Source organism: Podarcis raffonei, chromosome 14 (genome assembly GCF_027172205.1).
Source record: "Podarcis raffonei isolate rPodRaf1 chromosome 14, rPodRaf1.pri, whole genome shotgun sequence".
NCBI classification, from domain to species: Eukaryota; Metazoa; Chordata; class Lepidosauria; order Squamata; family Lacertidae; genus Podarcis; species Podarcis raffonei.
In genome coordinates this window covers 47,475,261-47,501,066 of record NC_070615.1, presented here as the reverse complement: position 1 = coordinate 47,501,066, position 25,806 = coordinate 47,475,261, and the positions used below count along the sequence as shown (strand labels likewise).

Sequence of the window (25,806 nt, the reverse complement as noted above, 5' to 3'; positions counted from 1 at the left end):
ACAGCCACTCCATGCGACCAGGAATCGCTCTGCATTCATGCACCAGCTGTTCTCTGTTTACCAGAGGCTGCCCCTGTTTTCTGGAGTGCTTCTATACTGCTTTATATTTTAAGTGGGGGGGAGAGAATCTCAAAGCGGTTTATAACACTTTAAAACATCAAATAAAACAATCCAGAACAAACAAAAAACAAATTCAAGCTTCAATTTCAGATCCTTTTCCAAGTGACGTTCTTCTGTCCCCATATCTATTTACCTACTTAATTCTCTCTCTCTCTCTCTCTCTCTCTCTCTCTCTCTCTCTCTCTCTCTCTGTGTGTGTGTGTGTGTGTAGGTCACAACCACTTTGTGGATTCCTCCAAAGAATCGTGGGAACTTTAGTTTGCCCTTCACAGAACTACAGTTCTCAGCACCCTTAATGTGTACATCCTGAAAGTTCTTTGGGGGAGGCAATTGGCCTTAAACATACTCTGAATGTGGATGTGACCTAAATGATAGCATTTTGAGTTTGTGCAAAGCGCTTTTGGGGGGGAGAATTTAGATCCAGTTCAAACTTAAAAGGCGGCACACAATTTTGCAAACTGAAACACGGTCAGCTCCCTCCGAAATCCTCACTTTTCCGAATTTCGCAATGGAATTCTCCAGGGAAGTAGAATAATAGAATTGCAGAGTTGGGAGGGATAGCCAAGTGCCATGTAGTCCAACCCCCTTCAGTGTAGGAAGCCCAGCTAAAGCATCCATGACAGGTCGCCTTCCAACCTCTGCATAAAAACCTCCTAGGAAGGAGAGTCCACAACCGTCCGAGGGAGCAAACCAGACTGCCTCTTTCTTTACAGAGATCAGCAGAGGGGTCCCCTTACTAGTTCCTCTGCCTTCAGAGGCTCAGGGTGGGTGGCCTAGTAGAGGGTCTTCTCTGTGGTGGCTCCTAAGCTACCCTTACTAAAGAGGGTGTGCATGGCAGCTTCATTGTACAGCTTCTGGCGAGTGCTGAACATGCACCTTTTTGCCCTGGCTTTTGACACTTGAGGTGTATATTTTAAGGACCCTCCTTTTTGGGGGGTTGCCGGTTGTGTCACACTGTTCTTAGTATTGCTTTTTAATGTTGTGATCTGCCCTGGGCCCTTAGGGTGAAGCGTTGTGTGTGTGTGTTAATCAATGATAATGATGATGTCATACCCTCCAACATGTTGGGTCCCCAAACTGGGATGCGCATCTTCCCGGCTATGCTCCTATGCGAGTCACATGACCCACATGAAATCACGGAGCCCCGAAGATGCAAAGACGGCACCCAAAAACATGTGTTTTGGGGTGCCTCGCAAAATTGCACCCCCCCAAAAGCGCTTTGCACGAACTCAAAATGCTATCATTTAGGTCAAATCCACATTCAAAGTACATTTAAGGCCAATTGCCTCCCCCAAAGAACTTTCAGGATGTATAATTCATTAAGGGTGCTGAAAACTGTAGTTCTGCGAAGGGCAAACTAAAGTTCCCATGATTCTTTGGCGGAATCCACAAAGTGGTTGTGACCTACACACACACACACACACCTAGAATTAAGTAGGTAAATAGATATGGGGACAGCAAAACGTCACATGGAAAAGGATCTGAATTATTTTCCTTGAAGCTTGAATTTGTTTTTTGTTTTTTGTTCTGGGTTGTTTTATTTGATGTTTTAAAGTGTTATAAACCGCTTTGAGATTCTCTCCCCCCCACTTAAAATATAAAGCAGTATAAAAGCACTCCAGAAAACAGGGGCAGCCCCTGGTAAACAGAGGACAGCTGGTGCATGAATGCAGAGCGATTCCTGGTCGCATGGAGTGGCTGTGAGGTGCAAGAGGCGAGTGCACTCTCCCCGTGAACCGAGCATGCACCCCGCTGCGCTCCCCAGAACCTCCTGCAATGCGCAGCAGCCTCGTGACGTATGCGCCTTGGCAGAGAAATTGACGTGCAAAGGGTTCCCCAGAGGGGCAGGGTTTGAAAGCCACTACATGAGATCTGGCGGGGGCCGCTCGGAGACGTTTTGCATGGATCTTTGTCAGCTCTTCCTAGCGGTGAGAGCTGGGAGGCTCTCCAGCAAGAGAGACAGACAGAGCTTCCTAAGTCAGGGAGAGGGAGAGAGAGGGAAAAGGTGCTTCAGAAGGGTCTGGTGGGCGTATTGAACCAGAACGAGGAAGCTGCGAGTGGAGAGGCGCTGTGTTTTAGTCAAATGTGAAATGCATTTATTAGGAAGCATTAGCCGTTGCCAGGAAGAACGAGCTTTAGAGATCTTGGGAAAGGGGGGAAATGAAATAGATTTAGATGGTTGGCCCAACAGAGAGGCCGGAAGGTTCCCCCCCCCCCAACTCTGATCCTCCTTTTTCATGCACCCATAATGCTGGGGACCCCATCCCAGAACCCCATCTTTCTCCATTGATAGACTCTAGGCTTTCTTCCATGTTCCGCCAGATGTCCTCCCAGAACACTGACACTCGTTCTGTCATCCCTGTGGAAATCCGTCCTCCCATCTTTTCCACAAAGCTTTTAATAGAATTGTAGAGTCAGAAGGGACCCTGAGGATCATCTAGCCCAACCCCCGCACTAAAGCCAGATTCTCATAGAAAAAAAAGAAAAAAAGAACTCTGGTCTTCTTAAAACCACATCTACATGTGGCATATGGACGTTTTTTGTCTGACCCAGTGCCCCCGCCGATGTGTGTAAAGTCAGTCCATGAGGGTTGGAGGCGGGTGTTGCTGGAAAGAGCAAATAATGGAAAACCTGAGGGTCGATGCAGAAACTCCACATTTTAAAAACCGCATGCCAGAGATTCCCTCTTTCATACCGCTAGAATCCATGGGGATCCAATGAAGCAGAATGTTGGAAGAATCGGGACAGATAAAAGGCACAGTGTTAATCTGTGGAACTCGCTGCCACCGGAGGCAGCGACGGCCATCGACTTCGATGGCCTTGAAGTGGGTTAGACAAATTCAGGGAAGATGGTAACTAGCCCCAGCCGTTACTTTCTGTCCTTCACAGCTGGAGGCAGCAAATGTTTCTGAATACCAGTTGCTGGAAACCCCAGAAAGGAAGAATGATCTTGTGCTCAGTGCCTGCTTGCTGGTTTCCCATAGGCATCTGATTGGCCACTGTGAGAACAGGATGCTGGACTAGATGGGCCGCTGGCCTGATCCTGCAAGCTTGCCTTAGTTTTTAGGCATGGACTTCAAAGTGACAAGCCAATTGCAGAAACCCTGGATTTTGTAGGCAAGCATGGGCGGCCCCTGGCTGCGTGGTAGGCGTGCATTTTGCCGTTCGTGAAGCAAGCCGTGTTCTTGGCTGAGGGAGGAGGCAGCGAGGCCTTGGAAGGCCAGTGAGCAGGCCGCCAGAGGTGAATGAGGTTTCCGCTGCTCCTGGCTTGGGAACGTTGCTGGCAGGCCTCTCCCAACATCTTTTAAAAATAAAGGCTGGTTTTCATCCGCAAGCTTGATGCTTCGTGATGGTTTCTGAGAGAAAAAGCAGGGTGGGAAGGAGCAGCAACCTGCATGGGAATTTGTTTTTCGGTGATTCGCAGCCCCCACCCCCCAATTGCCCCCTTCTCTTCCTCGAACAAGGAGGTGCAAATTCCCCCCGCCCTGTTCCCCAGGGCTCCATTAGGCCCGAATCTAAAGCCTTTCCCTTCGCTTGGCTGCCCCTCCGTAGGAATAAAAGGAATTCTAATAGACTGCCGGCAAGGATCCGCCATTCACCCTTTCCATGGAAACGAGGGGATGAGGGCAGCACTCGAGATTTGGCCCAGGTCACCACAGGAGGGGCTGGGGAAGAAAAGGGAGGTGGGGTTTTTTTGTTGCAGAAACCTTTGGGGAAGAGGGGTGGAGGAAGGACAATTGCTTTTCTTTCTCTTCCTCTCCTGCCTGTGGAGGAGCAGAGGTGTCAGGGAGTTCCCTCCTCCTGCAGAACTGGAGACTGGCCTGGGTGGAAGGGCCATCATCCGTGGCGGTGCGGGTGTGCGTAGAGCCAGGCGTGGACCTAATAATAATAACAATTTATTATTTATACCCCGCCCATCTGGCTGGGTTTCCCCAGCCACTCTGGGTGGCTCCCAACAGAATATTAAACAGAATAAAACTTCATACATTAAAAACTTCCCTAAACAGGGCTGCCTTCAGATGTCTTCTGAAAGTCAGATAGTTGTTTATTTCCTTGACATCTGATGGGAGGGCATTCCACAGGGCAGGCGCCACCACCGAGAAGGCCCTCTGCCTGGTTCCCTGTAACCTCACTTCTCGCAGGGAGGGAAGCGCCAGAAGGCCCTCAGAGCTGGACCTCAGTGTCCGGGCTGAATGATGGGAGTGGAGACACTCCTTCAGGTATACTGGGCCAAGGCCATTTAGGGCTTTCAAGGTCAGCACCAAAACTTTGAATTGTGCTCGGAAACGTACTGGAAGTCAATGTAGGTCTTTCAGGACCGGTGTTATATGGTCTCGGCGGCTGCTCCCAGTCACCAGTCTAGCTGCCACATTCTGGATTAGTTGTAGTTTCTGGGTCACCTTCAAAGGTAGCCCCACGCACTGCAGTAGTCCAAGCGGGAGATAACCAGAGCATGTACCACTCTGGCGAGACAGTCCACGGACAGGTAGTGTCTCAGACTGCGTAGCAGATGAAGTTGGTAGACAGCTGCCCTGGACACAGAATTGACCTGCACCTCCATGGACAACTGTGAGTCCAAAATGACTCCCAGGCTGCACACCTGGTCCTTCAGGGGCACAGTTACAGGACCAGGCATTCCTCTACACCTGCCCGCCTCCTATCCCCCAAGAACAGTAGTTTTGTTTTGTCAGGATTCAACCTCAATCTGTTAGCCGCCATCCATCCTCCAGCCGCCTCCAGGCACTCACACAGGACCTTCACTGCTTTCATTGGTTCAAAAGAGAGGTAGAGCTGGGTATCATTTGAGGGCCTGCATTTTGGGGGCCCTGAAACTCAGGCCCTTGAAGTGTCCCTATTTTCCAGGGGCAGTCCTGAATTTACAGAAGTCGTCCAAGTCAGATGGGTGGAGTATAAACAGTAACAATTGATGATGATGATGGAATAGGATATCTCTGTTTTCATCAGAGAGATGTTGGAAGCTTGGACTTTCATGTGGGCATCTTTGCAACCAGCAATGAGGTCTGGGTAACCATTGTTATCTTTTTCAACGAGGTTGTTCACGGCAGATCACCACACCTTTCCAACATCTGTGCTACTGACTCTCAAACTCAAATATGTACCATACCCTCCAACATTTATCCAATGAAAATAGGGACGTCATGTTCCATCATCACCATCACCATCATTATTATTCCCCATCCACTCTGGGCTGTCCCCGTCACTCTAGGCAGCTTCCAAGTTCTATAAAAACATAATTAAACAGTTAAAAACTTCCCTATACAGGGCTGCCTTCAGAATTCTTCTAAAGGTTGGATAATTGCTCATCTCCTTGGCTTGTGGGTCACATAACCCACTTGGAGGTCCATAACCCACTTGGAGGGCCTGGGATACGACATCCTTAGGGCTGCCATATGTCCGGGTTTCCGACCGGAGAATGGTGTCTGGGCAGATTTTCGGCAAATTGGCAAAATGTCCGTGGAAACCCGGACGTATGGCAAGGGAAGGTTTAATATATTTTTTAGAAAATCATTTAAAAATTCAAGTCAGAAACCAAGGCAGCTTCTGTAAATCCGGGACTGTCTCTGCAAAATAGGAAAATTTGGAGGATCTGCCTCTGTGCTGCTGACTCTCAAACTTTGGGATGGTTTAAATAGATGCAACTAAAAAAGAATCAGTTTTTGTTGTGCAACTCAAATTGACCCACAATTTTCAAGCAAGGTGGATTAAAGTCATTTATGGAACCCCTCGGGATTAGGGGCCATGAAATATGAGTTTTTTTAGTTTCTCCCCCCCCCTTTTTTTGAGCTTCTTTAGCTTCATAGATCTGGCCCTGCATGGAGCAAAGCCTGAGACACCCTTTGACTAACAAGTTAGGAGGGACTACCACTATGGCAAATGGCCTGAGGGCCAGTCTCATTTCCCAGATGGGGGCCTGCATTTGCCTCCCGCCGTGTAGAGCTTTTCTCATTAGCAAGGCCGCATCTGCACTATAATTTTGAAGCACTAACAGGCCACATTTAGCAGTCGTGGCTCCCCACCACCCACCCAAAGGATTCTGGGAACTGTCGCTTCATTAAGGGTGCTGGGAGTTGTGATGACACCACCACTGCCTTCATGGAGCTACAATTCCCAGAGTTCCCTGGGAAGAAGGAATGGCGGTGGCTGTTGTTGTTGTTTCCTAAACAGATTCAGGTATTGGCCAATTACTTATAATGGCATTTATTACAGCAACGTGCTCCAGCTGCCACCTGGCCAAAATGGCCGCCAGAATGGTTGCTAAACGTTGGGAATTGCGGCTCCCAATAATCTTTGGGAGAAGACATGACTGTTCAAAGCAGTATAGTAGGGCTTTAAATGTATGGCGCAGATGTGTCTGTTCTTCAGATCTAGGCCTGGCCTAGGTCATTTTTTGCTTCCTCCCATTCCGGGTCAAGGTGCCTATAACCCAAGGCCAGCCAAGTAATTTTAACAGCTGAGGCACGTATCTCATGAGTTCCTCACCTCCTCCCCGGCAGTAAACATGCCCCAATAATAAATTAAGTAGTCAGCAATTTGCTGTCCTATCGTGGCAGCCAAAATCAGTTGCCTGAGGCGCCTGCCTCAGTTTGCCTAATGGTAGAGCCGGCCCTGTCCGGACCCCATCTTTCCTTAGCCTGCCTGCAACCATTTTTAATTTTTAAAAAATTGGGCTGCATTTGCCTCTACTTTCCTCTGGGAAGCTTAAGGCAGCCTCGGGATTTATATGAAGGGTGGGGTATAAATAAACGTCGCCAGTAAAACCTCCTCTCTGTCACCCCTTTTAATCCTTGCAAAAGCCCTGTGAGGGAGGTTAGGGGAAAACATAGGCTACCCAGTGAGCTGTGTGGTTGAATGGAGATTTGAACTCTGAACTCCTCAGCCCTAGCCTGACAGTCCAACCACTACTCCATGCAGCCACTACTCCAACCACATACTCGACATTCTACACAGAAGGAGATCTGGGGCATGTTTGTAACACACCCGTTCTCTCAGCCAAAGATTGCGGCCCAGCCTTTGCCCAACTTGTTCCTTATAGCTGAAAGCTTTCTCCCAAAGCATTCTCTGCTGCGATAATTTCTCCTCCGTGGCCCAACCCTCCCGCCATTGATTTGAAAAGCCCAGAGAGCTGCAACCCTTTGGTTAACGACCTGCTTGGAAAACGTAATTGTCTTGCAGTCAGAATCTACTTCAGCAGCTGCAGCCGGTGTGAATGGCAGGTTGCTCTAGGCATGACATTTTAGGGTTTAAATGTGTTCACCTGCATGTGCAGCAGAGGCAAGATCGATCCATTGCAATGACACCCCATCAGGAGGAGGGCTCAGTTTCAATGGTGGAACGCAGTAGGGTCCAATTCCCAGCATCTTCAGGTAGGACTGGGATTTGCAATATGTGTTGTTGGCCAGAGAACGTCATTTGGCAGCCATGCAAATGTCAGAGATATTTCTGCATTGCAGAAGATTAGACTAGATGATCCTCAGGGTCCCTTCGAAAGCTACAGTCCTATGATTCTATGAAATCCTATGCCAATCAGTGCAAAGAATGATGTGCTAGCTGAAACAATGGCCTGACTTGCTAGGCTCGGCTCCATTTGATTTACTCTTTTATTTGTAACAATGAGGACTGGTGTCTTACTTTAGTTTTAGGTGTGGAGCTACAACTCCATGGCATATCTCCTGCTTTGCCTACAGAATGTCCCAGGTTCAATCCCCGACATATCCAGACAGGGCTTGAAAAGACTGTCTGGAACCCGGGACAGCTGCTGCCAGTCAAGGTTGGCAACACTGAATTAGATCCATGGCCTGATTCAGTAGAAGGCAGCTTCTTAAGTTCTGAGATTTGCCCTGGAGAGAGTTGGATGTTGAAGAAGGGCTGCAAGGCAGTAGCAATGAGGAAGCTAACCAAGAACAAAGCAGTCCCACAGGCGGCAAAATCGGGAGATGGAGATTTGCCTGGGGCTGGTTAATAGAGCAGCATAAATGGGAAAAGTCATGAGTTGTCCAGACTCCAACTCACATCAGCCCCTGCCAGCACAGCCAATAATCAGGAATGATGGGAGTTGTATTCCAGCCAGATCCAGCTACAGGGTCCCCCATCCTTGGTAGAAACTTACCTTGGGAACAACTGCAACTACATTGGGCGTGAGGGGTCCCCACTTATCCGGTTTCCAAAGTCTCCAGTCAGCTGCTGAGAAGGGCATGAGAAAGTTTCCCTTTCCACATACGCAGGTGGTACACCCAACTGTCTACTCCCATAGTTGACAGTTGTCCCACTGTGAGTCTATACGCGGCCGCCGTAGAAATCCAAATGGTTGGACTTCCCCTTTGAGATTTCAGTATACCTTTTGGTGTAGAAGCAGTGGTGCTTATTCCTTAGAGCAATACTAGTTTTTCTTCTAGGCCAAGAGTGGGGAACCTTGGGCTTCCCAGAATGGACAGTGGTGATGAGAGTTGCAAGCCAGCAACATCTGGGTTGGCCAAAGTATCCTCACATCAACTCTAGGCCAAGTTGTCCACTACATCCTCTCCCTGCTAGTGGACCTCCAGATGTCACTGGACTCTGAACTCCCACCTGCGCCAGGTAGCACTGCCAGTGGCAGGGATTGTTGTAGTCCAGGAACACCAGGTCAGAGAAGTCTGGTGTCCTCTTGATCCTGGAATTCCTTAATTCCTTAATTCCTTCCTTCCTTCCTTCCTTCCTTCCTTCCTTCCTTCCACTAAAACTCAGGCAAGGTGGGCTCCAATGTTGTTCAAAACAGTGGTGCTGGGAGAAGGGGGTCTAAACCTTCCTGCCATGGCATTTACATGATCAGACTCCCCCCACCCAAACTGCTAGGACCCCCAGCAGAAAAGGGTACTGATATTGTGCCTACAAACCCCCACCTCCGCTGCTGATAGTCGCAGGAGCTCACACCAGCTTCAGCAGGTGGGTGGTTGAGTGATTCTGATCGGAAAGTCAGTGCAGGGAGATAGTATCAACCCCCATCACCAGCGCCACTTTTCTCATTGAGACTGCAGCCTCCCCTGACTCCTTTTTGATTGTACGCATGTGGGGAGGACCAGTGCCAGGAGATCCAATCAGGAATCTCCTGTATCTCATCTATCTGAACCAGGGATGGGGAATCTCAGGGCTGATGGCTGATTGTAGCCCTCCACCCTCCCTTCTCTCCTGCCCTTGGGGTTCTGCCAAGGCCACATCCTTCTCCAGCCCTTCTCAAGGGCTTTTGTCTGGCTGGGCTGTGTCAAAATAATGCGTCCCGTTTGCCTGGACAGGGGATGCAGAGGTGTATGTGTGGATATATAGGAATTTAGGGCCTTTGGATAGCAGCTAGACAGCTGTGCGAAGGCAAGAGTTGCATTTGTTGCTTCACCCACTTTTGCCTGTAGCCACACTTACTTTTGCATTTGGCCCTGACCACAACTGTATTTGTATTTGGCCCTTGACCACTCTGCACCCCCCCACCCCCACAAGCTGGAAAAGTGACCTCACCTGTAAGCTTAAGATATTAGGTCCCTTTCCTTCCTCTCCCTTGAGTTGTAAATCTGGCTGGCTCCAAGTTTTGCAAAATGTTTTGCAGTCCTCACCATCACCTCTCTGGGGTGCATCCGACCTGCCGCACGACTGCTGCAGGAAGCAGGATTGGCTGCCTTTGACCACAAGGGGAAGTAGGAAGACGCTGGGTTCATAGACTCATAGAATTGTAAAGTAGGAAGGGACCTGAGGACCATCTAATCCAGCCTTTCTCAACCTGTGGGTCCCCAGATGTTGTTGAACTACAACTCCCATCACCCCTAGCTAGCAAGGCCAGAGCTCAGGGATGATGGGAGTTGTAGTCCAACAACATCTGGGGACCCACAGGTTGAGAACTGCTGAGCAGTGCAGGAATATGCAGCTAGCCCATACAGGGACCAAACCTGCGACCTTGGCATTCTCAGCACCATGTTCTAACCAACAGAGCTTTTGTACCTAAGCTTGATGGTTTTGCTATTCTCCTGTTTTGAAACGTGACACTGCTCCTGTTTCCATGTTCTCAGCCCACATGGCTCATGTGCCAGACATCTGGTGGCTGAGATCTCCAGTTCCTATAGAACTGGAATTGGGATGCCTGCAGCAGTCCACCCACCCCCTGCTTTCGTTCCGTGGTTTCATTGGATCGTAGGCTCATGTCCCACGGATTGCATCATTTTCACTTGCTTACTCTGAAAAGCACCTCGTGCTTTGCTGCTGTAGCAAACCATCGTTATTACATTAAATCATGAGAGTCGTGTGGTATAGTGACTATAGAGCCCACTTGTGCTCTGCTGACGATGTGTATGGGTGATTGCAATGTGCTCAGCCTTTGAAAACAGTCTGGAAGCAGCTGTAGCTAGGGCAGAATTGCAGCAACTATGACGTTACCTGAAGGTCCTGCACTGGCAGCGTGAACTACTAGCTCACAGTTTCGAGGATCTGGTAGTGATTTATAAAGCCCAAAATGGCTTAGGGCCCAACTGGAGCTCCCACCCAAAACCAGCTGACCCATTCCGTGAGATACTAATAATAATTTTTTATTTATATGCTGCCTATCCGAGTGGGTTGAGGAACTGCAAATGAGGCAGGTTCGTCTTAAAATGCAAAGTGAATTTGAGAGTTGATGGGTTTCAGTGGCTAGAGGTTTGGGCTAGGTCCTCTGAAACCAGGGTTCAAATCCCCACTCATTTATGAAGCTCACTGGGTGAGCCTCGTAGCCTAACCTACCTCGCGGGGTTGGGGAGAGGGAATACAAAATCTGCTGCCTCCTTGAGATCCTTGGAGTAAAGCCAGCTTGGATGGCTTTAAATTAGGACAAGAAAAACTCACAGAGGATAATGCTATCAATGGCTACTAGTTGTGATGGCTAAGCTTTGCCTCCACAGTCAGAGGCAGAAATGCTTCTGAATGCCAGTTGCTGGAAGAGTGATGCTCTTGTGCTTGAACCCTGCTTGCACAATTCCCACAGGCATCACTTTGGCCACTGTGAGAACAGGATGCTGTTCTGTATAGGCTACTGGTCTGATTCAGCACACTCTTCTTATGCTGTTGGATGGGACAGAACTCGAATAAATGAATGAATTTTGTTGTTGTTGAGTCGTTTAGTCATGTCCGACTCTGCGTGACACCTGGACCAGAGCACGCCAGGCACTCCTGTCTTCCACTGCCTCCCGCAGTTTGGTCAAACTCATGCTGGTAGCTTCGTGAACACTGTCCAACCATCTCGTCCTCTGTCGTCCTCTTCTCCTTGTGCCCTCTATCTTTCCCAACATCAGGGTCTTTTCCAGGGAGTCTTCTCTTCTCATGAGGTGGCCAAAGTATTGGAGCCTCATTTTCAGGATCTGTCCTTCCAGTGAGCACTCAGGGCTGATTTCCTTAAGAGCCGATAAGTTTTATCATCTTGCAGTCCGTGATTGTTATTTTATAAATATTGTGATTTTGCATGTGTGCTTATTTACCGGGACATTTTGCTGTTTATTTTGAGCTGTACGCATCCTGTGCTCTTAGGAGCATGGGTGATTAATAAATGTAATAAACAAACAGAAGGGCTGATGAGGGTTGGATAGAGATCTGGGTTACAGTTCCTTCTCAGCAGGGGTGTAGCTAGCTTCTCTGTCACCCAGAGTGGAAGGGTGGGGCGAGCCGGCCACAGGGGCGGGGGGGGCAATCTGTGCACGGGGGCAGCGAAGCGATCTGTCCAGGGGGGCAGTGCAGCGAGCTGCCCACGGAGTCCGCCTGGCTGGCGCAAGCCCCATGCTGCTGTTCTGGGCAGCGCAGGACCCCAAGCCACTGTGCCACTCGGGCACACTGCAGGCCAGGCCCCACGGTAAGTGCCACCCCCTGCGGTATGCCATTTTGTCGCTTCCTCAGGGATGACACCTGGGGCGGGCCGCACCCCCGCTTCCTACGCCCCTACTTCTCACTCACTGACCATGTGCCAAGCACTTTCTCTCACCCTGTTGCAGCCTTCCACAACCTGGTAGACTCTGGATGTTTTTGGACTACAACTCCCACCTCTCCAACACAGAACACCTATGTTCCAGCTGTGGCTGATGGGATTTGTAGTCTTTAAAATGCCTGGCAAGGGTGTCAGGTTGGGAAAAGCCTGCCTTGAGGTACCTTGCAGTGTTGTTGTATGACTAGGAACAGGAAGGTGGGGTCATCAGTTTCTTTGCAGGAAGGCGAAGGCTCAGAAAGAACGACTTTGATTGTTGCACAAAAGTTTAGAAGCCGGACATATTTTGTGGGAGCTTGCTGGGAAAGCTGGGTGCACTGCCAGTGAACAGACGGACCCTGTTCTGGCTAGTGTGCTGCAGCTGCCACTTTTGGGGGCACCAGAGGGAACTGGGCACTTGGGTTTCTGCACTCTGAATTACAACCCCCCCCCCTGGTAAAAAACGATGTGAGGAGGGCAACCCCCTCTGCTCTGTGTGGGTCATGGTAGCAAATGGCCAGAATGGTTGAAGGCTATTCCTCCTCAGTCGGTAGAGCATGAGACTCTGAGGGTTGTGGGTTCGAGCCCCATTGGACCAAAGATTCCTGCATTGCCGGGGGGGGGGTGGCACATCTAGATGGCCCTGGGGGTCCCTTCCAGCTCTGTGCTTTCAACCTCTGTCGTTCAGTCCTTCCTGATGCCCAGCAGCCACCCATGGGAAATCAGGTGCCCTCGGCTCTCATTTGCCAGAGGGCTGCGCGCATGACTCCCCGCCCCCCGCAACCACCACGTAGGAACCCCCACCCCCAAAAAGCCCCCCCTCTCCTCCGCCTGCTGTGTCAGTCTCTGCCTGGGCTGCAGCTGCGCGCAGTTAGGAGAGTCTCCCGGTGTGGAGGGACGAGGATGCCTCCCTCTCCCCCGGGCCCCTTCCCTCCCCCATTTTGGTCCTCCCTCTCCCCCATCGCAACCCCCCCTCCCCAACGCACACTCCCACGCAGCTCCCACCTCCCTAAGCCAGACCTCTCTCATTCAAGCTTTCACACCGCTCTGCTCATTCAACCGCCGTGGCTTTGTTGTGCATGCGTGGGATTACATTTCAGAAACGAGGGATGGCTGTGGCCAAATTAGACTGATGGAGGGCAACCCCCCCAATCCCCCCCATTTCCTCCTCCTCCTCTTGCTTTTTAAAAATTCCTCCTCCTCTTCTTTTTTGCCGCCCCTTCCTTACTGCGGAGGGTGTTTCCTTCTCTTTCTCCCATTTCATATTTTAAATCTGTAGCTTTTCTTGACCCTGCGTGATGGCGCTTTTATGCTTCGTAGGCTGCCTCTGTTTCTGATTGCTATTCCTGGCACACACACACACACACACACACGGATCACAAACATCACACACCGGCGACAAGGCTGCCACCCACTCACAACACAAAACAAGAAGGGGGGGGGAGAGAGAGGAAAAATCTGCCACCGCTGGTCCCTCAATCTCCTTGGACATCCTGATGTCTTTATAGTGCCACCGAGAGAGAGACCCTGAAACCACTCCCTCCGTATCCTCTCCCCTCCTTTCCCCCCCTCTCCCTCATCTCCATCAGCACAACCTCCCCCCACCCTTTTAGCAGCCTGCAGCCAACCAATCAGCCCCCCCCCACGACACACACACACACACACACACAGCCGTGCGCGCCCTCCCTTCCTCTTCCACACACATGTTCACCATTCCTACCCCTGGCATTAAATTTTCAAACTGCAGGCTACGGGGCCGTTCCTAATTACCTCCTATCCCCTAGTGGTCTATGAATAATGACTACTGAAGGAGCTCAAAGAGGTTGCTAAGAAGAGAGAGAGAGAGAGAGAAAGGGGGAACAAAAAATAAAAACAACAAAAAAGAATTGTGCTATATACATATTTTTCTCCCCACGTTTTTCCCCCCTCCTAAAGGATCTAAATCTGTGACCACTCTGCTCTGGGAGGACGGCAAGGGAAAAGAGCGAGGGAGCGCCAAAGAGGAGACGGAAGAGGAGAAGAGGAGAGCTTGCAGGTAGGGCGAAAGGAGATCTTTCTTTGGGGTGCTTTGATGTCTCTTTGGTGGGGGGCTGCGCGCTGGCCGCTCATTCATCAGCTCCTTTCGCCTTCTTTCCCACCCAGCCCCTGTCCCCTGCCCTCCCTCTCCCCTTGGTTTTATGTTTCTTGCTTACGCCATTTGTGCTTTGGGGAGATTTAGGGGGGGGGAGAGCGCTTCAGAGACAGCCGCGTTGGTCTTTCGGCTTTGGCAGAGTTGGTGAGTGTGCATTGTCTCCCCTCCAAGTGGATTGTTTGAAAAGGGCTTCTGGATTTTCCTTGCAGAATTCCGAGCAAGCTGCATTCCTTCCTTCCTTCCTTCCTTCCTTCCTTCCTTCTTTCCTTTCGTGTGTTTGTTTGTTCTTTCTAAATCTGGTTGGACGCACAAGTGCAGGCGTGAAAAAGAAGTTTGGTTTTGGGGAGGGGTGCTTCTTTTCTTATGTGGGGTGGGGGAGATGTTCGGTGTCTCTGGAGAGTGGCTTTTTTTTAAAAAAAAAAGGAAGTTCAAAGAATGCTAAATTGGTGGTGAGGCTGAGATTGAAGGTTATTTTGGATGATGCCTTCGTAAGGTCTCAGTAAAGTTGTCGGATGAAGACCCCGCATCCCATTATCTCTCGCCAGTGTTTCCATGCGTGGCTTTGATCGATGTGTTTCCTCATTGGTTCCTTTTCCCAGAGAATCGGTCTCTCCTCTGAGCTAGGAAGACCATAAATTGTAGCTAGCATTTGTACTGTACAGCTGTGATGGTTCATTTGGAAATCCCCCCAGGGCGGGGGGGGGGCATGCTGGGAGAGAGAGAGAGAGAGAGAGAGAGAGAGAGAGAGAGATTTTCTCGAGGTCTCCCTGGGGTTCTCTTTTTCCCATGACAAATGTCTTGCCCCCTCCCGACACAAACCGCCCACTGACACGATTATTATTTTTTAATAAATAAATGGGCTCTCCAGAGCCTCAAGGAAGCATCGCCAGCCTACAAAAGAGCCTCCGTGATCTTCCTTCCTTTTTTCTTTTTCTGCTGCTGTTGCTGTTGCAGAAAAGGAAAAGGAAGAAACTGGAAATGTATGCAGGGTGTTGAAGTATTGTTGCAGGAGGAGAGCTGGGAATCGGCTAGAGCCAAACTGCCAGCCAGCCAGCCTATGACATAGCAGCAGGATGCCGTCCACCCTCTGCCATTGAAGAGCTACTCAGAGCAGGCAATTGTGTGCGTTTGGCGCAGGTGTGGTGGCCGAGATCCACAAAAAGCCTCCACTCCAGAGCAACCCTATTAAAACCAACAAAGCGAGGCGACCCGGATGGGAGCAGATAGGTTTGTTGCACCTGTGTCACTGTGTGCGGATGGGCGCATCAGTGCGCTTGGAATTCACCGTGCAAATATTGAACCTTTTTTAAAAAACAAAACAAAGCACAAATGTAAATCCCATCTATGGAAAGGCGCAGAAAACGCACCGTTCAGGGAGGCAGCACGGCTAAGGTGCGGGACGAAACTTTGTGGCATGCACAAATCGTCGCAATGGTGGGTTTGTGACAAAGGAGGCAGGTGGGCAGGTTTCAAAATGAGGAGAGGAAGGCAAAGCTGCAGTGTTTGGCGTAGTGGACAGGCTGCTGTTTGTAGGCCAGCTGTGTGCAGTTAGGTGGGGGAAAGAGGCTCTTTGCTCCAGGTTTAGCCCAGCAGCAGCCTCTTTTTAATAGCAGTCAGACAGATGCCTCCAGGAAGCCCACAAGGCAGGGATCGCACAAGTGGCCTTTCTTGGTTGTTTTGACCTCAGCCCCTGGGGTTCAGAGATAGACTGCCTCTGAACATGGCAGTTCTATCTCTTGCTATCAAGGTTAATAGCTGCCTCCTGCTATTGTGTTTCAGATTGCATGTGGTTATTCTTCAGGGAGCATATAATTTCTGAGTGCTGCAAGGCATGGAAAAAGTAAAGTCCACAAACGCTCTGAAAGCACACTGTTTGTTTTCGGTTTGTTTGAGGGGTGGGTTTGTTTTCGTCTTTTGCAATTTAATCGTGGATATACTGGCCTTTGGACCTTAAATTGAACCTACCCTTTCTCATACACTTAAATCCAAAACAGCCTCTGACTTTAGACCTGGGGCCGAAAAGATGCAAATCTCTTGCTAAAAACCTGCCAAGCCACAAAACAGGATGTCACAGTTTTAATATTATGCAGTTAGATAGGTTTAAAAATCTTGCTGATATCTCTTACTTCAGGGAGCTCATGGGTAATGTACGTGCATACTGGGTCAGTCCATGTTGAGCTTCACAACGACCCTGTCAGGTAGGTTAGGCTGAAAGAGCAAGAAACATACAGGCCCAAGGCTACCCAACGGAGTTTCACGGAGTGAGGATCTGAACCCAAGGAGCGCAATTCAGTTTGCTATGGCTGCTACAATGGCTTTGGCAAAAAAGAAAACCTTTTTGTAGCCCTACCTGGAGCAGCTAGAGGATCGAACCTGTGACCTTCTGCATGCAAGAAACATGCTTTACCACTGAGCTACAGCCCTTCCCTGACGTATTGTAACTGCATATGTTGATGGTGTTCGTCATCCATAGCTCTGGGAGGCTGTTGAGCATCAGAGGCTCCAGATTCCACCCTTGTAGCATAAACCCCAGTTCCATATTGTTTGCCCTAAACTGGAATCATCAAATGCACCTCCCATGTTACTGTTTCCTCAAACTGCCCTGAACTTGGGGTCCGTTTGACCCCCAATACCTGATGAGCAAAAACCTGCTCAGGGAGGGTTCCCCCCCAATCCGCTCTCCCCGTTTATTTATTTTAATGACGTTGTTTGTTGTTGTTTCGTAGGGAAGCAGAAGTCCAGAACGGCAGGGGAGGCGGGGAGAGGACTGTGGGGGCGGAGAGTCGATTTAAATTGGGCTTAATGGATTCCCAAGGCAGCTTTTCGAGATGAAAGTCAAAATAAGACTGAATCTCAGCAGACCCGTCTTTTGCATTAAAGATGCTGCTCTCCTCATCTTAGCTCCTCTTCCCTCCCCCTTCCTCCTTTTCTTCTTTTTAAAGGGGGAAGAGGGAGGGGGGAGATTTCTGTGTTATGTGCACAGACGACAGAGTGGAGTTTTCTAGTCTTATAATGAGGACCCTAATTGAAGAGCGTAACCCTCGTGGGATCTGCATTCACTGACGGCTGTGTCTCTCACTCCTGCTGGACTGTGGCTTTCTGTCTGGGGCGGAGCAGGCCGGTGGTCAGTGTGTAAGACTCAAAAGGTACGGGGGTTTAAACAGTGCTATCTCTATTATTGTTATTATAGAGTGTTATTGCACATCTATCCCGGCTCTCTCCCAAATTGGGATTTTAAGGCAGCTGGTTTAAAATTTGAAAATGCAATCTAACGAAAACAAGCTAGTGAACAAACCATAATTCAAAGGCGTCAGAGCACATTTAAAACCCAGTTTGACCTGACAGCGGGACAGTGAGTCTGCACCTTAGTTTCCAAAGGCGTCTCTGAACGGGAGAGTCTTAGCCAGCTGGTGGAAGGATCGCAGAGAGGGAACCAGTCTAGCCTCTCTTGGGAGGGAATCCCACCATCTGGGGGTAGCCAAAAAAAAGCTGCCTCTCGTGTCACCACCAAGCATGGCTCTCATGTTGATGGGACCTAGAGGAGGCCTTAAATGGCAGTACCTAAGGAGCTACCTCTCCCCACATAAACCGACCCAGACTCTGCATTCATCACCTGAGGCTCTTCTTCGTGTGCCTCTTCCCCGTGAAGTCCAGAGGGTGGCAACACAAGAACAGGGCCTTCTATGCAGTGGCTCCCCGTTTGTGGAATGCTGGCCCCAGGGAGGCTCGCCTGGCACCTTCCTTATATATATATATATTAGGGGCGAGGCAAAAACGTTCCTCTTCAACCAGGCATTAGACTGATTAATATTCTACAGCCTTTTAAGTATGTTTGTGTATGAGGGGTAGGGGGTGTTACTGTTTTGTTGTTTCTGGTTTAACTATTTATTTGTGCTTTTCCTTATATTTTTATCTTGTGAACCACCCTGATATCTTTTGATGAAGGGCGGTATGTAAATTTAATAATAAATAAATAAATCCAGCAAGGGGATCAATTGCCTGACGATCGTAGCACCTGGGCAGGTTTGTGTAGGGAGATATGATCTTTCAGGTAGTCTTAGTGCCCTTAGTGTCCTTTTGGCACTAGGGATTTATCTCAGACACATTATGAAATGAGGCAGGCAGGCAGGCAGGCCAGCAACAACATGAGTGCTCTGCATATGCAGACCAGAAATTGCTTGCTTTGCCTTAACAATATAAGAAGCCCCCTCTGGCCTCTCAGTCCTCCACTCCATAGCCTCTCTTTTGATACACACCCAGTTCTGCTGGATCGGTGAGATCCTGCAGGAGGCATTTGGTTCCTGGGGGGAAGGTGCCTGTGAGGGTCCTGGGTCTTCTTGTACAGGAGATTTCTTGGGGGTCTCCTGTCTGTTAGTCTCGGTGGTCTCTCCAGTCCTCAGCAGCAGGCCCAGAGTCCTGGATCTATTCTTGCTCTTTGTCCAGGCTCCTTAGATTGCAACTCTGCACACCCCCCCGACACTATGTCTGGATTGCTACTAGATTCTGGGGGTCACAACACCAAGTTGGGGAAGGCCACTTTAGCATTAAGACTAAAACCTGGTTGTTATTTTGGGGGGAGATCATCTGGAAAGACCCTTGTGTGACCAGATAGCTGCTGTATCTGTTTCCTGAGAAGAGACGGGGCAATTCACGGGGCAATTCCCAACCCCTCTTTTGCAAATCTGATTTCCAATAAGGCAGAGTTTGACGCAGAGAAGAATCCCGGCTTCACAATTCTCTGAAATGTGTTATTAAAAACGTTTGTACCTTGCCTTTTCGGCATGCGGGTCTAACGGAGGCAGCCCACAAACCAATAATTGAAATTCAGAAGCAAACACAGATGAAAAACGTAACCAAACAGATAGCATCGGAACCAGGCAGCCGGGAAAGGACAAAAACAAGGAGATACACAATAAATAGCCAGGCAGTGGAAACAACATAAGCTGCCTCCAGCCCCCCTCCCTATCCCCCCCACCTCGGACATAACAAGAGGCCTCAAAAGGTGCGCTGGAAAAGAATCACCTTTAAAAAACAGCTTGGGTGGCCTGTTCCCAGGCAACCGTTAGCCGTAACCCAGGCAGCAGGGGAGATCAGAGAAGGACTCTGGAAAATGTTGAAGCAGGTAATGCCAGTAAACATGAGCCAGTGGTGTGATGTAGCAGTTAAAAAAGCCAACGCAATCTGGACTTGCATGTAACAACAACAACTATTTATTTATACTCCGCCCATCTGGCTGGGTTTCCCCAGCCACTCTGGGCAGCTCCCAACAGAATATTAAAAACACGATAAAATATCAAACATTAAAAACTTCCCTGTGCAGGGCTGCCTTCAGATGTCTTCTAAATGTTGTGTAGTTCTTTATCTTTGACATCTAATGTGATGGCGTTCCACAGGGCTGGTGCCACCACCAAGAAAGCCCTCTGCCTGGTTCTCTGTAACCTCATTTCTCGCAGCGAGGGAACCGCCAGAAGGTCTTCAGCACTGGACCTCCGTGTCCGGGCTGAATGATGGAGGTGGAGGCGCTCCTTCAGGTATACTGGGCCGAGGCCGTTTAGGGCTTTAAAGGTCAGCACCGACACTTTGAATTGTGCTCAGAAATGAAGTGGTAGCTGCACTCTGCTCTGTGCTGTTCAGACCACATTTTAAGAAGGACATTGGCAAACCAGAGTGCCGTCCAGAGGAGGAGCGTTCTGTAAGCCAAATCCTACAACGGATGGTTGTAAGAGCTGGGTGTGCTTAGCATGGAGAAGAGAAGATTATGGAAGCTGTCCTCAGAGATCCGACAGGCTGCTGTGCCGGTGACGGAGCAGACTGGTTCTCTGTAGATTCAGGATCGGAACCGATGGCTGCAAAAGGCAGGAAATGGAATTTTGGCTCACGTTCAGAGAAACCTCCCGGCGGGGAAAGCTCTTTGGGAAATGCGGAGCTCTCGGCTGGAGGTATAGGGTAGCAGAGGACGGGCAGCCAGGGGTGCTGTAGTGCAGTCGCATTTTGCCTTGCAGAACCTGCATTGAGTCAGGGATTGGAGTCGATGACCTTCGAGGTCCCTTCCACTTTTGCGGCCCAATGATTTTATACGGGAGAAGGCAGTTGTTGAGGCACCCTGAGCTCTGGCGGATTGCAGGGTAGCCGCAGAACGAGAACAGATGCTCCGACTGCTCACTGTTTACCAGCAACAGTCCCTATTTTCAGAGCCCTGTACTCTATTTTTGCCTTTGTAAGAAGGCCTTGTTAACACTGTGTTGTACTCATTAGAGTGAGTTGCTAGAGCTCTCATTCTTCGAGATTCAGGGTTACGTTTCGGAAGAGACGGGTGTTTCTTGAACTTGGTGCATGTCCCCCAAGGGATCTGAAGAAGCCAGGAGAATTAAGAAGTGGCTCAGAGGTCAAGTCTGCATGCAGCATACCCCTCAACACTTTGAAACCAAAATCCAGGACGCCATCTTCCCAGATGTCATCTTCCTGTTTTTTTTATCGCGATGGCACAGCGGCCATTTTAGTTGCTGTGATCTTGCACGATTTTGCGCTGCGGTTCCCCCCAAAACCCTATTTTGGGGGACACAGCACCCCAAAACGTGCATTTTGGAGTGGCACGCGAGATTGTGCCCCCCATGTTTTCTGAGGGGAAATGGTGTCACGAAATTGAGCGAGATCGCAGCAGCCAAAATGGCCGCTGTTCTCTCGCGAGAAAAAAGGGATGTCTCCGTTTTTTCGGGACAATTGCAGGGTACACATGCAGAGGCCTCAGATTGCACCCCCGTGAGCATGTCCAGGTAGGGGATAGGGAAGGCCCTTGCTTGGCACTATGGAGAGCTGCTGCCAGTCAGAGTAGACGATACTGAGCTAGATGGACTGCTGTGGTAAAAGGCAGCATGTTTAAAAGCAACTCTTCATTCAGGCCCATGAGGACTAGCATCTTACTTAAAGGAAGGGCTATACCTGAGTAGTAGCTGACTTTGGTGTAAAGCAGCTCCCTGTAATCCTATTTGCATCTGGAGGAAGTTCCATGTTTATGGTGCCACCACTGAAAAGGCCCCGTCTCTTGTGTGAGCAATGGAGAGAGCAGGACCTCTGAAGCCACTTTTCATGAACAACTGGTTTGTAAAGGAGAAGACCGCTTCTGAGAATTTATTTCTTCCACTCTGTCTTCTGGTTGCAATGCAGGGTGGCTGGTCAGATTTTGCTTGTCCTGTAAAGTGCAGCAGGCTTGTGTGGATGCTGAGATTGTGTCAGTGCAAAGAAAAAGCAATTATGGTCCTGGGTACAGAGATCATCTACCTTCCTGAGAACCACAGCCCTCCTCCTCCTCTTTGTCTTCTTCCGCCTCCTCCTCCTCCTTCTCCTCCTTTTTTAAAGCACAAGTTTCTAGCCCACATCAATGGCTGGGAAGATACGTGGGCAAAACCGACTGAAACCTTGAGTAAGGCCCGGAAAAGATTGCTTGACAAGAGCAACTACAGCACCTTTCCCCCTCTTTGTGAGGGGCAAAACTGGAATGAACTATGTGAAATATGCAACAATGGAAATGTATCGTGTTTGCCTCCTTTCTCCAAATTGCAGAAATGGGTTTGCCTTGGACTGCCTGGGTCTGAGCATTTGTGTTGTTTTTATGCAGCGCTCTAGCTGTGACCTTTCCAAGCTGAGACCGTCTCCCTGTCCCTCTCCTCCCCTCGCCTGCTGTTCTGCAGCTGTAATGAAAACTTGGCCAAGAAGACCCTTAGCATCTTTTGCAGGCAGAGCTGGCATCAGGACGTTGAGGATTAGGTTGGATAAGGCACCATCCATTGGTCCCCTTAAATAAGAAGGGGCGGAGGGGAGGGTTAGATGCAAAAAGCAAGGGACTGCCCCAGAATCCTTTGGTGAGATCACTCATGCAAGTGAGTCAAGCTACATTATTTATTGATTTGCTCAAGCTATAGTCCGCTTAATGTTATAATAAAACATTTGAAAGCAGTTTATAAAAAGGGGTTGCATGTTCTGCTAAGGCCTTCTCAGAGCAGAACCATTGAAGTTAATGGTCGCAGCTGATTTAAGTTCATTAATTACCCTGAATAGGACAATTCCTTTCATGGAGGTTGTGGGAACACTGCAAGATAGCTCAGTTGGCTAGAACGTTGTGCTGACAACGCCAAGGTTGCAGGTTCGATCCCTGTATGGGACAGCTGCATATTCCTGCATTGCAGGGGGTTGGATGAGATGATTCTCAGGGTCCTCTCCAACTCTACAATCCTATGAGATAAGGGTTGAATCCAGACACTTGGAATGCCAGGTTAAGGGCAGGGGGGTGAGAGGAGCATTGTTCAAAACTAGCCAGGTGCGTTTTGCTACTAGCACGGGTGCTATTGCAACTTTGTGGATATTTCTAGGTGCCAGTTTGATGACCACCATCTTAAAACCTCTTCCTTAGTCCATAGTTAATACCATTTCCATTTTCCTTGTGTGTGTTCCTCCTTCTTGCATACTGGGACAATCATACTGTTGTAAGAGCAAGCTACAGTCAAGCAATGTAGTTGAGAACGTAGCATCATGGAATCTGTTGGAAGGAACAATCATTCCGTTGTGGTGACCGTAACCCAGGTTTAAGGTGGCATTTGGTGCCTAGCTTATATATCTGAGTTTCTAACCCTGGAGAGGAGGGGAGAGACACCAGCAATGAGCCATGCCACTGTACTGGGCCCATAAGACACAGGGCACAGAGGCACCAGCTTATGGTCAGAGATTTCTCCTCCACCGGCTGCCACCACTGACCAGGGGCTACTTCCCCACTCCTTCCCCTTCGCAGCAGAAGGGGATGGAGCCGGCCACTGAAGTCAAGGCGCTCTTGGCTCTGCACTCAGCCTCCTCTGCCGCTTTTGAACGTTGGGGGGCCCTCCCCCAAAATATGGGACGCGGGTGGCGCTGTGGGTTAAACCACAGAGCCTAGGGCTTGCCGATCGGAAGGTCGGCAGTTCGAATCCCCGCAACGGGGTGAGCTCCCGTTGCTCAGTCCCAGCTCCTACCAACCTAGCAGTTCAAAAGCACGTCAAAGTGCAAGTAGATAAATAGGTACCGCTCCGGCGGGAAGGTAAACGGCGTTTCCATGCACTGCTCTGGTTCTCCAGAAGCGGCTTAGTCATGCTGGCCACATGACCCGGAAGCTGTATGCCGGCTCCCTCGGCCAGTAAAGCGAGATGAGCGCCGCAACCCCAAAGTCGGCCATGACTGGACCTAACGGTCAGGGGTCCCTTTACCTTTACCCCCAAAATATTGGGGGGGGCGCGAAAGAGCTCGGCCCCTAGAAGATGGTGCCCCTGGCCAAGTGTTGGCTCTGATCATTGGATGCCAGGCTAAGAAAAGAGGAACGGGTTTCTAGCAAGAAAGGACTAGCAGGTGATCCGAGCCTTTTACCGCCCCTTTAGAGGAATGCGTATTGACAATGACAATGAAGGTACAGCCGTGTGTGATTGATTCTCCCGCCCCCATTCCATTACAAGGTATCAGGAGAACCTACAGTGGTAGAGAGGGGTTTAATTTCAGGCACCGCTGCACTGAATAAGAATAGGGCTTGGCGCCTTTCATCCAGAGATCCCAGGATGTGGCGGGACCTGATCCATGCAGAGCATATCGGCAGAGCTGGCCGTTCTGTCGGGGGACAAGGGGCTTGCTCCAAGCCAGCTGTTTTGATGAAGGAGGCCATATCGGGGGGGCGAAAGACCTGCTCAAGGGGTCTCCTTGCCTTCCTTCCCAGTAACCTGTCCTCCCCACCCCCAGGAAAAGTCACCCCTGTGAAATAGCCCTGCACCATCAGCCTCCAAAGCAATCCATTGATTGAATTTACATGCAGGTGCCTTTTCGAAATATTGGAACCATTGTCGCTTAAAATCTAATAGCCTCCCTTTAGGAAAAGCTGTAGCTAAGTGCACCCAGAAGGCCACAGGTTCGATCCCTGGTTTGGCCAGTTAGGGCTGAGAATGTCGCTTGTCCTGGAGAGCCTCTGCCAGTCCGTGTGGACAATATAGGCTTGGTATAAGGCCCCCATCTGCGCTGTGCATTTGAAACATACCTCCAACATGTTGAGTCCCAAAACCGGGACGTGCGTCTTCCCATCCGTGGTCCTGCTTGAGTCATGTGACCCATGCAAGACCACGGAGTTCAAAAGACACACTTTTTGCAGGGGGCGGGGGGAGCAAGACCACATCACCCAAAATGGGACAATACAGGGTATGATTTAAAGCAGCAACATGCCACTTTAAACAGTCCTATGTCCCCCCCCCCCAAAGAATCCTGGGAAGTGTAGTTTGCTAAGGGTGCTGAGAGTTTCTTGGAAACCCCGACTCCTCGCACAGAGCTGCGGTTCCCATAGTGGCGTAACAGCCAATCACCATTGAACTCAGGGTATTGTAGCTGTCTGAGGGGGCCATAGCCAACCACAGCCTCCAGGGCTTAGGCGGTGAGGGGTGTCTTTCCCAGCCCTCTTCTCCTACATGAAATCCTTTTAACTGGAGGCGCCACTGATTGAACATAGAACTACAGAGTTCAGAGAGACCCCCAGTTCCTATCAGATGGTCACTCAACCTTTGCTTAAAAACTTCCAACGAAGGGCGTCCGCCATCTTCTGAGGTGGTCGGTTCCACAGCCAAACAAGCCTTTGCCCTCAGAAAGTTATTCCTGATTTTTCATCAGAATCTCCCTTTTTTTGCCCTTTGAATCTACTAGTTTGGGCCCTGCAGAGCAGCCGAAAACCAGCTTGCTCCATCTTCCATGTGGCAGCCCTCTTGATATTTCAAGACGGCTATCACATCACAAGAGAGCCTTTTGCATGCAGAGCTGGTCTCTGCCACTTAGCTGGTCTCCCTCCCCTGTCAGGGAGCGATGGCCAGCCTTTCCCCTCTACTCTAGGAGGAGGGGGGGAACCCTCCAATTCTCCTGTAAATGATCATCATTAAAATCCTCCTGCCTCCGATTTATTTTGCTTTCCATCTGGCTCGGAAGAAAGCAGGATGAGGACACACACACACACAGACAGACAGACACAGGCACTATCTATCTCTTTCTGCCGCGCACCAAAGGGAAATGAGCGAGGGCAAGGAAGAGGGGGAGGGTTTTTTCCGCGGCAGGCAATCCATCAATCCTCGGTTGTCAGACGGGGGCCTTTGGAGTTCTCTGCGCCAGGCTGTTCTCCTTTCCAGGAGGCGTCCCTCTCCTTGCCCAGCTCCTCAGAAAAAAAGAGGTCGAGAGAGGGAGGCTGGTTTTCTGCTTTACGGCATACTTGAACTTCTCGCAAGCCAGCCTTTCAGAGCGCCGCTGGGTTCTGGCAACCAGAGCTGCCTGGGAAACGTCAGCCCGTGTGTGGGTCTGCTTATTAGCAGGGCCAGCATTTGTTGAGAGGACCCCCTTCCCCAGCGCTCAGGATGGGGGCGAAGTTTGGAAACAGCAACAACATCACCATCCTGTTGCTGTTTGATAAAACAAGGAGCTTTTAACTCAACGTGCACATGGACCCTCCACCTGGTTTCTCCTCCCAGCCCCTGAATAGTTATCGTCCTGGCTGTGCCAGCAGAAGCAGTACCACTCTATTGCCTCTTGACACAGGCAGCTTTCAACTCACTCTGGTCCC

General features: G+C 49.9%; 1 protein-coding gene across 2 annotated transcripts in view; it reads left to right on the top strand.

Moving 5' to 3' along the window:
* Positions 1 to 25,806, top strand: part of RAI1 (retinoic acid induced 1) — a 220,479-nt gene that overhangs the window by 57,557 nt on the left and 137,116 nt on the right. Inside the window, exon 2 of one of the 2 annotated variants that reach the window (XM_053366187.1) lies at positions 14,015 to 14,114. The exons of the other annotated variant lie outside the window; for it this stretch is intronic. The gene's annotated coding sequence lies outside the window, so the exon portion shown is untranslated. The remainder of the gene's footprint in view (positions 1 to 14,014; positions 14,115 to 25,806) is intronic. 2 annotated transcript variants of the gene reach the window in all.